This window comes from Haliotis cracherodii, unplaced genomic scaffold (genome assembly GCF_022045235.1).
Source record: "Haliotis cracherodii isolate W230 unplaced genomic scaffold, xgHalCrac1.p SCAF_7, whole genome shotgun sequence".
NCBI lineage: Eukaryota > Metazoa > Mollusca > Gastropoda > Lepetellida > Haliotidae > Haliotis > Haliotis cracherodii.
Window position 1 is genome coordinate 34109790 of NW_027266330.1, and position 11527 is coordinate 34121316.

The following is an 11527-nucleotide window of genomic DNA, read 5'->3' on the forward strand; positions in this document are numbered from 1 at the left end:
AGTGTAGAAAGGAGACAAAGTGTTGACAGGCCTCCAAAAGTGTGCAAGGCGGAAAATGAACAATTGCGCATGATTGAAGCTGGCCAATCACAAGATGCAGTTGCCAGACACTTTGATAAATCTAAAAGTGTGATATCCCGACTGATGGAATGATATCATCAAATGGGTGCCATTAGGATGGGTACAGGAAGGCCCAGAAAGACTACTCCCAGACTGGATCAATATGTACGCGGTATTGCGTTCAGAAACAGATTAAGTTCTGCACGAAAGCTGAGGGGCAACTTCTTGGCTGCTACAGGAATCCGACTTTCGACGTAAGTGACACGTAACAGTTTGAAAAAGGTGGGTCTGAAAGCAAGACGTATTTCCAGAGGACTGCACCTGAGTGTGGCGTGCTGAGAGGTACCACCCGACAGCAGTCCAAGAAAACATCAGGTACGATGGTGACAGCATCAGTCTCCGCTGGCATCACATATGACAACAGAACGGATCTGATGATCTTGCAAGGGAACATGACCGGTCAACGTTATGTGAACTAAATGTTACGTCCAGTGGTCACCCCATTTGCCCAGCACGTAGGTCAGAATTTTGGAGTCAAGGATGACAACGCATGTCCTCAAAGAGGTTGTGTTGATGTCGACTCTCTGAAGCAGCAAGGTGTCACAACATTGCCCTGGTGAGACACATCTTCAGACTTGTCACTGATTGAACGTCTTTGGGATGTTTTGGGCTGAAGGGTTCGCAACCTACTTCAGCATTCCTAGAATTTGCGTTCCTCAGAAGAAGAATGGCCAGGCATACCAAGGGAGACAATCCGGCGTTTGATAACCAGTATGCACCGAAGATGTCTTGTCTGCACAAATACTTGCTGTACGTTGAGTATATATGGAACGGAGATTGGTGATACTTTGATATCACCATGACTCTGCACATTCCGGTTATGCTGGGGAAACAGAACGTGTTTGTGTAGCCCTTAAACATGATCCACCAACAGTGCCAATCAGGATGTCGACGGGTGTAACTAGCCCATTTATAGGTGAGATTAAATTGGGTTTAATCACGCGTTCAAGATTACTGCGCTTATAAACTAACGTGCATGCAAGAGAGAGAGAGAGAGAGAGAGAGAGTGTGTGTGTGTGTGTGTGTGTGTGTGTGTGTGCGCGTGTGGCTGCTTCTGCTATTACGAACTAATGCCGGTTTTGTCATGCTATCCGACAGAGATGCAATGCAAAGGTTTGAACATTGGTAATCCATTCAGGCACTGTATACTGACGCCGAGCCGAACATCTCTTGTATTATCTCTTTAAAGACAGTCCGTCAATTCTTCAAATGTTGACCAAAATGGCGTTGGCAGCATCCTACCAGTTGGGATAACAACTTTAAACACGTGCACGTGTGTATTGATACTTGTTCTGGTGTGAACTTTATTTTGTTGTCCACTGAGATACCAAGCTACATTTTTGACAGTGATACACCACTCCAAGACGGTCACTTCTTGCTTTATTCCTTATTTTGACAAAAGCCAGGCAGTGTAACAGCAAGTACAATCTTTTCACGTCAGCTGCTATGACGCGTCCAGGGATTCGAAACACCGGCATCCGCTCTCCAGGCAATGCTCTTTCCACTTGACCACTGAGGCGGTCTTATATGCTTATATCAGTAAGGGTCTTAACGCAACTGTCAATACGAGATGCCATGACAATATACGTCCAAACTATTGTTGCCTGTAATAACCTAAAATGGTCCGATCGCCTAAATTACACACTTAAACCCGATGTTTCTTACAATTAGTTTACTTACTGTAGATAATACACATGTACACAAATACACTCTTCCAAAAAGTAGAAACGCACAGGTAGTATGTTGTTCTTGAACCCGACTACACACAAAATCCGGTATATAAATTGGATATATGTTATTTGAAATGTTGATGGTCTGATATTCAACAAACGGTGCGTTAAAACGCAGCCATTGTCGAATGCAATGTCTTAAACGGCATTGTTTTCACACTTGTTCAAGAAAGTCATGGTGGAAAATAGTAAAGCAAAATGCACGTGCACGTTATGGCATTCGAAATTCGTGGTAGTGGCTATAAAAAGGCAAGCATAAACCCTTAATTTGTCATTCACTTGTCAACATGTTTCAAATTTTGAAAATGCCGAGACTCAGCACTGCCGGTCGGAACATCTCCATTGGACGTATCCAAAGAGGGGAATCGCAGTCTTCTGTTGCACGCCACTTCCACGTCCATCACAGCACCATTTGCCGCCTTTTGGACCGATACAAACAGTTCATTTCCACTGCAGACAGTCCGAGAACCGGCCGACCAAGAGTTACCACCCCTGCACAGGATCGCTACATTCGACTGTTCCACCTACGTCATCGCAATGCCACAGCTACAGAAGCTGCAGGATACATCCTTGGTTTGAGGAGGACATCAGACCAGATATCGCGAGGCTGGAATCTGAACCAGAAGACCAGTTATCGTCCCTATTTAGCAACAGATCCATCGACAGAGACGCTTGCGTTGGTGCCACATCTTACAGCCTTAGAATTTGAGAAACTGAAGACAAGTGTGGTTAAGCGATGAATCACGAATTCTACTTCAACGGCGACATGGAAGGCAACATGTTTGAATACATAAATGCGACAAATTTGGTGGGGGCATATTCTTCACCACGACATCTGACTTTCTTGTGGTTCAGGAAAAATTAGACAGCAAATCGCTACATGAATCAAATTCTTCAACCTCACGTTCTTCCAATCATTGACTGCCAGAGGGAGCTGTTACCACAGCACAACGCTCCACCGCACACAGCTCGTGTAACGGTAGACTACCTTCATAATGCCAACATCAACGCCTTGCCCTGGCCGCCGAGATCTCCAGATCTCAACCCAATCGGAAAATCTCCGGGATGAACTCGATTGACGTTTACGTCAACGTCAGAACACGCAAACACTCCCACAACTGGCCAACGCGTAACAAGCAGAATGGCGCAGAATTCCGCAGTAAAGAATTCGTACACTTATCCAGTCAGTGCCAAGGAGACACAGAGCTGTGATTGCTGCCCGGGACGGTCACACGAGATACTGAGTTCAGCACAACTTTGGGGCCTTATGTGACATGACAATGAACAGTTTTCAATGCCTTTATACAACAACTACATGTGTCCTATCGAGCTCCAAAATTTCATATTTGTATCTATGATATTAAATGAAATATATAGAAAAGGGTACAATAAATTTACTAAAAAACAACCTTTGCGTTTCTTTTTTTTTGTTGAAGAGTGCATACATATTTAGAGTCTAACTCCGTTAACTCATAATGATCCGACATCTCGACTCTACTCACCGGTTCCGACATCCTCACTTATAAGTACATACACACTTTCCCGTTTATTCGAATTCGAGATAAAAGTACCATCAGTTACGACATAATTTTGTACCATTTGTATATGTTTGTGGACCCGTGAATATAGGGGTTGGATTAGGTCTTCAGCAAACCTACGGGATAGTAAATAATCGGGTCTGGACAAGACAATCCAGTGATTAACTTCATGAGCATCGATCCACGCAATTGGGATACGATGACATGCATCAACCACGTCAGCGAGCATCTCAAGGGTAACGCCTACCACAGCTGACAAGCGGGCATGTTTTATTAAAGATCACAAATATAAATACGCTCGTCAAACGCGTAAATATTCCTATAAGTCAATCCACAAATCTGTCGAAACTACATCCTTTTTCATCAGTTATCTGACATATACAGTTCAATGCTAAAACTGTGACCAAAACAAACATGATACAATGTGGACGTTTTGTTATTGTTTTTATTCCAATTCTTAAAAGTGTAACCATAATATACTTATCTAAAACTAATCTTCATCAGTGACAACATTTTCTTCCGATTTGCTTTGCTCAGTTTCGGGTTACAAATGTTCCTTTCCCAGCAACTTCCCACATCACACTAAACGCACCATATCACTCAGATAAAACGATCTGCCATACAGCTCAAACCTGGCTCATCGTCTAAACACTGAAATGTGCAGTGAGCTCATATCCTTGAAAAAATCTTTATCTGGATGGACAATCCACTGAAACGGACATAAAATATTGACCATGTACAATATATGCATCTCAAGTGAAATGGCTACCGCAACTCGAATTTAAAAGAAGGAGTGAAAGAAAACATATTTATTATTGAACTTCTACAAACCCAACAAAGACGACACCTTTAATACTTCTGTTGAATTGTCTTCGACATAAACGTCTTTTGCTTTGTCGGACGCCCCAGATCAAAGAATGCCACATTGGTTCAACCATAGTTGTAGGAGCCTTATTACTCAGAACAAGTGTGTTTGCTTTTGAAACCAGATGTGCAGGTGGTCCAGCACAGTTGCTGCTTCATTGCCGCTACTGCGTAAACACATCGACTACCTCAACACCTGGAACCCAAGATCTGGAATTGTTTGTTTGTTGTTTAACGCCGCACTCAGCATTATTCCAGCTATATGACGGCGGTCTGTAAATAATCGAGTCTGGACCAGACAATCTAGTTATTGACAACATGAGCATCGATCCACGTAATTCGTTTGGTTTTTGGTTTGTTTGTTGTTTTACGCCGCACTCAGCAATATTACAGCTATATGACGACGGTCTGTAAATAATCGAGTCTAGACCAGACAATCCATTGATTAATATCATGAGCATCGATCCACGCAATTGGGATCGATGACATGCATCAACCAAGTCAGCGAGCCTGACCGCCCGATTACGTTAGTCGCCTTTTACGACAAGCATAGTCGCCTTTTACGGCAAGCATGGGTTGCTGAAGACCTATTCTACCCCGGATCTTCACGGGTCCCACGTAATTGGAATCGATGACATGCATCAACCAAGTCAGCGAGTCTGACCACCCGATCCCGTTAGTCGCCTTCTTACGACTTGCAGTTGCTGAAGACCTATTCTACCCCGGATCTTCACGGGCCAGATCTGGAATTGAATCTTATCAACTTTGTATTTATGTGATTAGCGAATCTCTTTACAGAATGTGACCCCCACATTGAATCCTGGATTCTGAAAACAGTATCTCTAACCATTTGAATACTAGTAGTAAATTCTGCTTAAAGCATCACTTTTCTCATGTTCTGATCTTGTGATCAACTTGAACTGCAGCATGATGTTATGTATACTAGCTTAAAAAGATGACTTAGTCAGTTTCTGTAAGCGCATTATAAAACTACCACATGTTGTGGCTTGCCATCGGTAGACCATTTTAGAGTCGTATTGTGCAGTATGTTGCAATCAATGTTAACTTAACAACTTTTATCTCCCTCCATGTTGAACTGCATTTAGCTTGATCCTCTTTCAAGCTGTAAAAACGTGAAAGCCCACATCACTGGTATCTAAAATACTGAAATGAACGGAGCATGACGATAAAGCAGAGTCAGACAGTTCAATAGGAAAACATTGTCCCTCCAAAATATAAACTCATATACACCAAGCTTCCTTCTGTAAAACATGGAAGACAGACTAGGACCCTGCGATTCTATTCCTCACATCTTCCACTTTAATAGAAGGAACAGAGAGGATACCCATGTCTAGATCCCATATAATGCCAAGCCATCCTAGTCTAGTTTCCAATAGGTACTGAACTCTCCATTCTCATCACAGAGCTATTATTTTTAGCACGAGGTGGGCTATCAACAAATGATAAACTATTCTGGTGAATCAATCTTCCTCCAATACGAAATACACCCCTTGCACAGTTGCAAGACTGGAGACTGGAGACATCTGAATCGTCTGTGTGTCTGTTCAACAAACTGTGTTCCATTGGATATTCTACCATAACTTCGTGAAATAATCGAATTCGAGTTCAGGTGAATTACGCCAACAAACTTCAGCATAATGTAACAACGTGAAAATACATAATTTGAATGTTTAAAAGTGTATGTCTTATGAACACATCTCTTTTTCAAATACCATATTTCACTTCATTTATGATCAGAAATAACAGAAAGTTCGACCCCAGAAAAGAACAACCTACATCTGCACCAACAATGCCGGCGAAGGAAGACACAACAATAATCGGCGTTGACAAATTAAACTTGGGCATGGCGACTGCAACTGCTAAAAAGATAAACGTCTGGAATTATTGAAAAAGCGAAAACATCTAATTACTTTGATTACCCGAGTTTTGTTTACAATTTTACACTTAGGCCTGGCATTAATCGGCTGAGTAAATAGCCTAGAGTCTAGATTATCTTGTGAAACAATATTACAAATTAATAAGGCTGACCTCGACTCTATTTTCCTGGATGACCGACCCAAATCAACCCTACGGACAACACACGGGGGAGTTAGGATTTTGCAACCCGAGGGAATTATTAGAAACAAAACATAGAATAAAACCCAATAACATGACATTTTATTTCACATTTATCCGAAAATATCCCTGTCATATTAGGCCCCTAGCTTCTATTTTTGTAGAATAGTCAAACGTAATTACAACTTAGCCTATATGCCTAACCATAAACAAAGTTTAACTTTTGAAATTAAAAAAGACAGCCTTGTAAAAATAGAGCTCTATTTATACCTAATTTACAGCAAAATTTTAACATGATATTTGCCTACCTGGTAAACGGTATGTTCGTTTGGCGTTTAGAATGGCTGACACAACATGAGATATCCAATAATTTTGAAACACTTCCTAAAAAAGAATTGGCGTCACACCTTCGACACTGCTGACGGACGATTCTACGCCAAGTCTTTTTAGTCGACATCCGATCGGCGATCCACAGGCACCTGAGATCTCCTTCATGTGAGAGAAATATTACTATTTTGAAGGACATTGAGTTCCATAGCGCCAGTAATGTTTTCCTGGGACGAAAGGCCTGGTTTTGCATGGTGTTAAGGCGAGCCATTATTAGGGTTAGGGAAAGTAACAGAAGGAGCATTGTGAAAATGTTGTGCAGGCCTGCATGGGGCTGCATGACGCTTGTGGAGTGCCACACTCTCTGTCTTCTCGAAGCGACGTTCTTCATCTGACCCAAAAGCAATGCTGTCTCCTTCAAATTCCGCGACAACGGCCCAACCAGACAGGGACCTATCGTCTAATCTGATATGCTGTTTCGCTTGATGGCTCAATCAAAACTCTCTGAACATTCAGAATACATATGTTTAAGATATGGGAAGGATGAATCTACTTTTTCCGAAAGACCACAAATGAATTAATAATGCAATTGATGTCCTTTAAATCTATAGAACGGTATCTCAGAATCTTTGCGAGCTTCTTTTAAGGCAGAAAGCGATCTTTGTTTTGATTCAATAGTATCACGTTTAAATGTATTCAGTTTGCAATCCATATATTATTTTAGACGTCGAATGGCTCAACGGTCAACAATACACGTCACCTGTTTGACGTGACACTATTTTCATGTGCAATATACCCAGCTGCAGCTCGCAAACTCTTACGATATTAACCTGTGATAAATATATATATTCCCTGTGTCGGCCAAACCTAGCACAAATGTGCAGTGTCATGGTTATGTCAGCAAACAGCGAAAGTAGAATCCAATGTAACAAACGAAAAACACAGCTTGAACTAAAGTGTCTAACCATTAAGTGAACACACTGGCATTCCTCAAGATGTGAAGAGCTTGCGATCGAGGCACGGCGGCGCATTACACAATATCATTCATAGACACATAGCTCCATGACCCACAAAGCTGCCACTGATGTGGTGGGGTCAAACGGGCGGTGTATTGCGACAGCAGCGTCTGTGAGCTGATACCTGGAGCATTGAACGATCGTTAGTCCTCGAATGTAAGTACACTGTAATGTTGATTTCTTGTGGGATAGTGTAAAATTGACAGACAGTATTATTGTTTGAATAGTGTAGTTTATAATATGTTACGCAATATCACGTGTCGGTATTGGGCTGCCTGGCTGAAGTCCACATATTGTTGGCTAGCATGACAGTGACAACTAGTTTCGGTCATCGAAAAATATTATGTTGTCTTATTGACCTACCCAGTTGTAGTACACATCTGATATTACTCATTAACCTGGCATTTATTCACAGCAATAGACACTGGATGGTGCACAACTGGTGTTACCGACTAACCTGGCAGTGACACACACAAGTGCATGGTAAGTGGTACACCTCTGGCGTTATTGACTAGACACGAAGTGGTAGTGTACAGAAAGCAATAGACATCGGGTGTTTTTGATTGTCCGAGCAGTGATGCAAAGTAGTGTATAGTACGAAATAACATCCAGTGTTACTGACCAGCATAGTAAGTATTCACACTAAGACGCAGTATTAGTCATTGATTAATATCATATAGTATAACCCACATACACATTGATAGTACACGTCTGATGCTATTGACTGGGTGTGGCGTTGTAAGTTACGAATACTGCCTCAGACAATGTATACAACGACTTGATTTCAAGATGTAAAACAATGCGCCCACTGACATAATGTTTGTTATCAGTAAGGATTGTAAATTAATATAATAACAAGGCTTGTTGTGTTTACTATTCCATGTGTTTATTACTTTGTAACAAAAATATAAGAATTAATATCAGATCCTTTTTTTGTATTTCTCTTACTTTAATATGGAGGACACGGGCTGTGCAGAGTTGCGTCTCATGAGGTCGCCAGAAACCAACGATTGGGGTTTATAATCCCGGTTCATGCCAATAATGTTTCTAGGTTTGTCAGTACATACCCGTGCTTGTGGGTTTCACCAAAGTCGTAAACGTCTGAGATTTCAACCTTTTTCGGGTTTTCCTACGTTTCCTCCGTGACTGACATGACATGATGAACCTGGAATACTAATCAAAGCAGTTGTAACCCAACTCACTCACTCACTTAAATTTGTTAATAAAGATGTCGACGCCAGCAGAGAAAGCAATGGCGGCAGGGGTCAATGTTGACCTGGTGCTGCTTGATGGATGTGTGCAGGCTGCTATACCAGTAGACAAGTTGAAGACAGAAAAGTATCTCTTCGTTCGTGACGAAGACATATTACTCTGCACATTCCCAAAGTCATGTAATATTCTGTTGTCAATGGTCACGAATAATGCCATTGACATTTGCCCAATTTTTGTGCTCAACCACCAGAGCTACACAAGCTTAATGTAGAGGAAGTGATCATTGAGAATTTGAGGGTAGGATTAAACGCTTTTCATCTCACGAGTCAGTATTTCAACTTAATAAATGCGATGGGATGATCTTGTTGTTCAAGTGTTCGCTCGCCACATCGATGATTTGGATTTCCCTCGATTTGTGCAATTCCCATTTTTGGCGTCCCTTTGCAGAAACATTGCTGGACCATTGTTAAAGTGACGTAAGACCCTATTCATTTACGCATTCACTTACCACTTACCAATTAATAACTTGCAAAATGCTTGTAAGAGGCGACTAACGGTATCGGGTGGTCAGATTCGCATACTTGGTTGATGCATGTCATCGATCCCAATTGCGCGGATCGATGTTCATGATGTCAATCACTGGATTGTCTGGTACAGATACGATTATTTACAGACCGTCATATAGCTAGAATAATGCTGAGTGAGGCGTTAAACAACAAACCAACCAACCAACCAACCCTACGCTAACTAAAATACAACTTTTTACATTGAAATCTTGTTTTATGGTCTCGGACAACAATCGGCCTTTGATGTTCCTTTTTATGAGTTTCTGCAATACAAGATGGCTGGATGAGAGAGTTGTTAGCAAGGCGAAACCCTGTTAAAAATGAAACAAATAGCACAAGCACTGACTAAATTAATTCTAATACAAAGACTATTCAAGTTTTCATCTACGTTTTTGCGAATTGATACAAGCAACACATAATATATGATATTAAGCTTGAAATGTCATTTCCATTTTTTACAGGTTCTATATGTAAAGCTTTATGTTTTATAAATGGCGATACCATCAGCACATAATTAGAAAAACAAATCTTGATATACATTATATTGATGCATACATCATATTGACATGCAGATGTTGACTTGTATGTGCAATAATGTTTCTTATGACTTGTGATAGATTCACAGCGAACATATTATTTCTCATTGTGAAGTATAAAGTTTTATTCAATATGAACCATAAATTTTTAATACACACAACCAATACAAAATCGAAAGTATCATAAATACTTTATGTACTACCTTTCAATGTTCAAATTACGAATGAATTTTATTTGGGATTAGAAACACAAGTACACCTGTACACAAAATAAACTTAATTTGACTTTAGCCTATCACTCCTTGTGTCCATACTTTCCATGCACATTCTGTATCTCCATAAGTCGAAATAGAATTAAAGTGGATCCAAGTGTTCTCTTGGCACTGAATATGGAATCATAGAGAAATTTATGTTTGCTGCAAATCTTCTAACAAGAAGACATGAATGTAATTTCGTTTATTCCAATATTATTAGTTTCTAAGTTTAGATCACGTTACCTCCGTAGAGTCGTGAAAGCATCCATGAAAGGCATCCAGGTCATAAATATAGATAATACGATAATCAAATAGTTATTGTTATGTACAATAAAGTGCTATTGTTTCAGTATTGGGCCATAACCTACTTACAGTATCAAAACATGATATAAATCTGAGAAAGACCTGTATCCAGTCTGAAAGTTCCAAAGAGAAGCTAGTTGAACGAAAAAACTGAGTCTACGATAAATTGATACAGACTGCGAAAAGGTGGAACTGGGTCATTGCTTGTCAAAGCACCAATGCAAAGAATTGTTTTCTCACGAAATCTGCAATAGATGATTGCCAAAATACAAACTGGTTAAACCAATCAAAAAAGTGTCTCTCGATTGTGAGTCATTGGCAGTGTAAGATCATTAAATCAAATAATATGCCTTAGTTGTGTCAAATTAAGCGACATGATCTGCGTTTTAAGACAAAATGATGACAAAAGTTGTAACTGTGTGACGCCATCAGGCCTACAAGTGTCCTAAGGTGTATAATACACTGAAATACACAAATTAAAGACACTTTCAAGAGTCCAGATGACTCTCAGTAGGACGGGGATGCCTGTGCAGTCTTGCGCTTTCCACTGTATTTGATCTAAACATATCCCACAGACTTTACTCGAAAGAAAAACTTCGTTTAGAAGTCAACTCAAATTCATCTCGATCAGGAAAAGGCAGTAACTATTAAATACATCGTCTTTCTCAATGCTGAAGTTCCTCTTTTTGAATGAACATGGTGTAGTCATTGCAATAAGGAAATGTGTTATACGTCGGTGCTAAATTGAATATGTACAAAACAAAACAGTGAAACTATTCGATGTTATATTGAATGGTACAGAGCATCAACAATCAAGTTCTTTTGCCACTCACCAGTAAGACCAGTAAAAGATACAACTACGAAACAGACCAGGCACAGCCATTAAGTATTCTTCCACACAATCTTGTAGTGACGAAACATTTGACTTCTATGCGGCGCTAGTCTCGTGTGGACCGAGATGCCATATCTACTGTTGATTGTGACT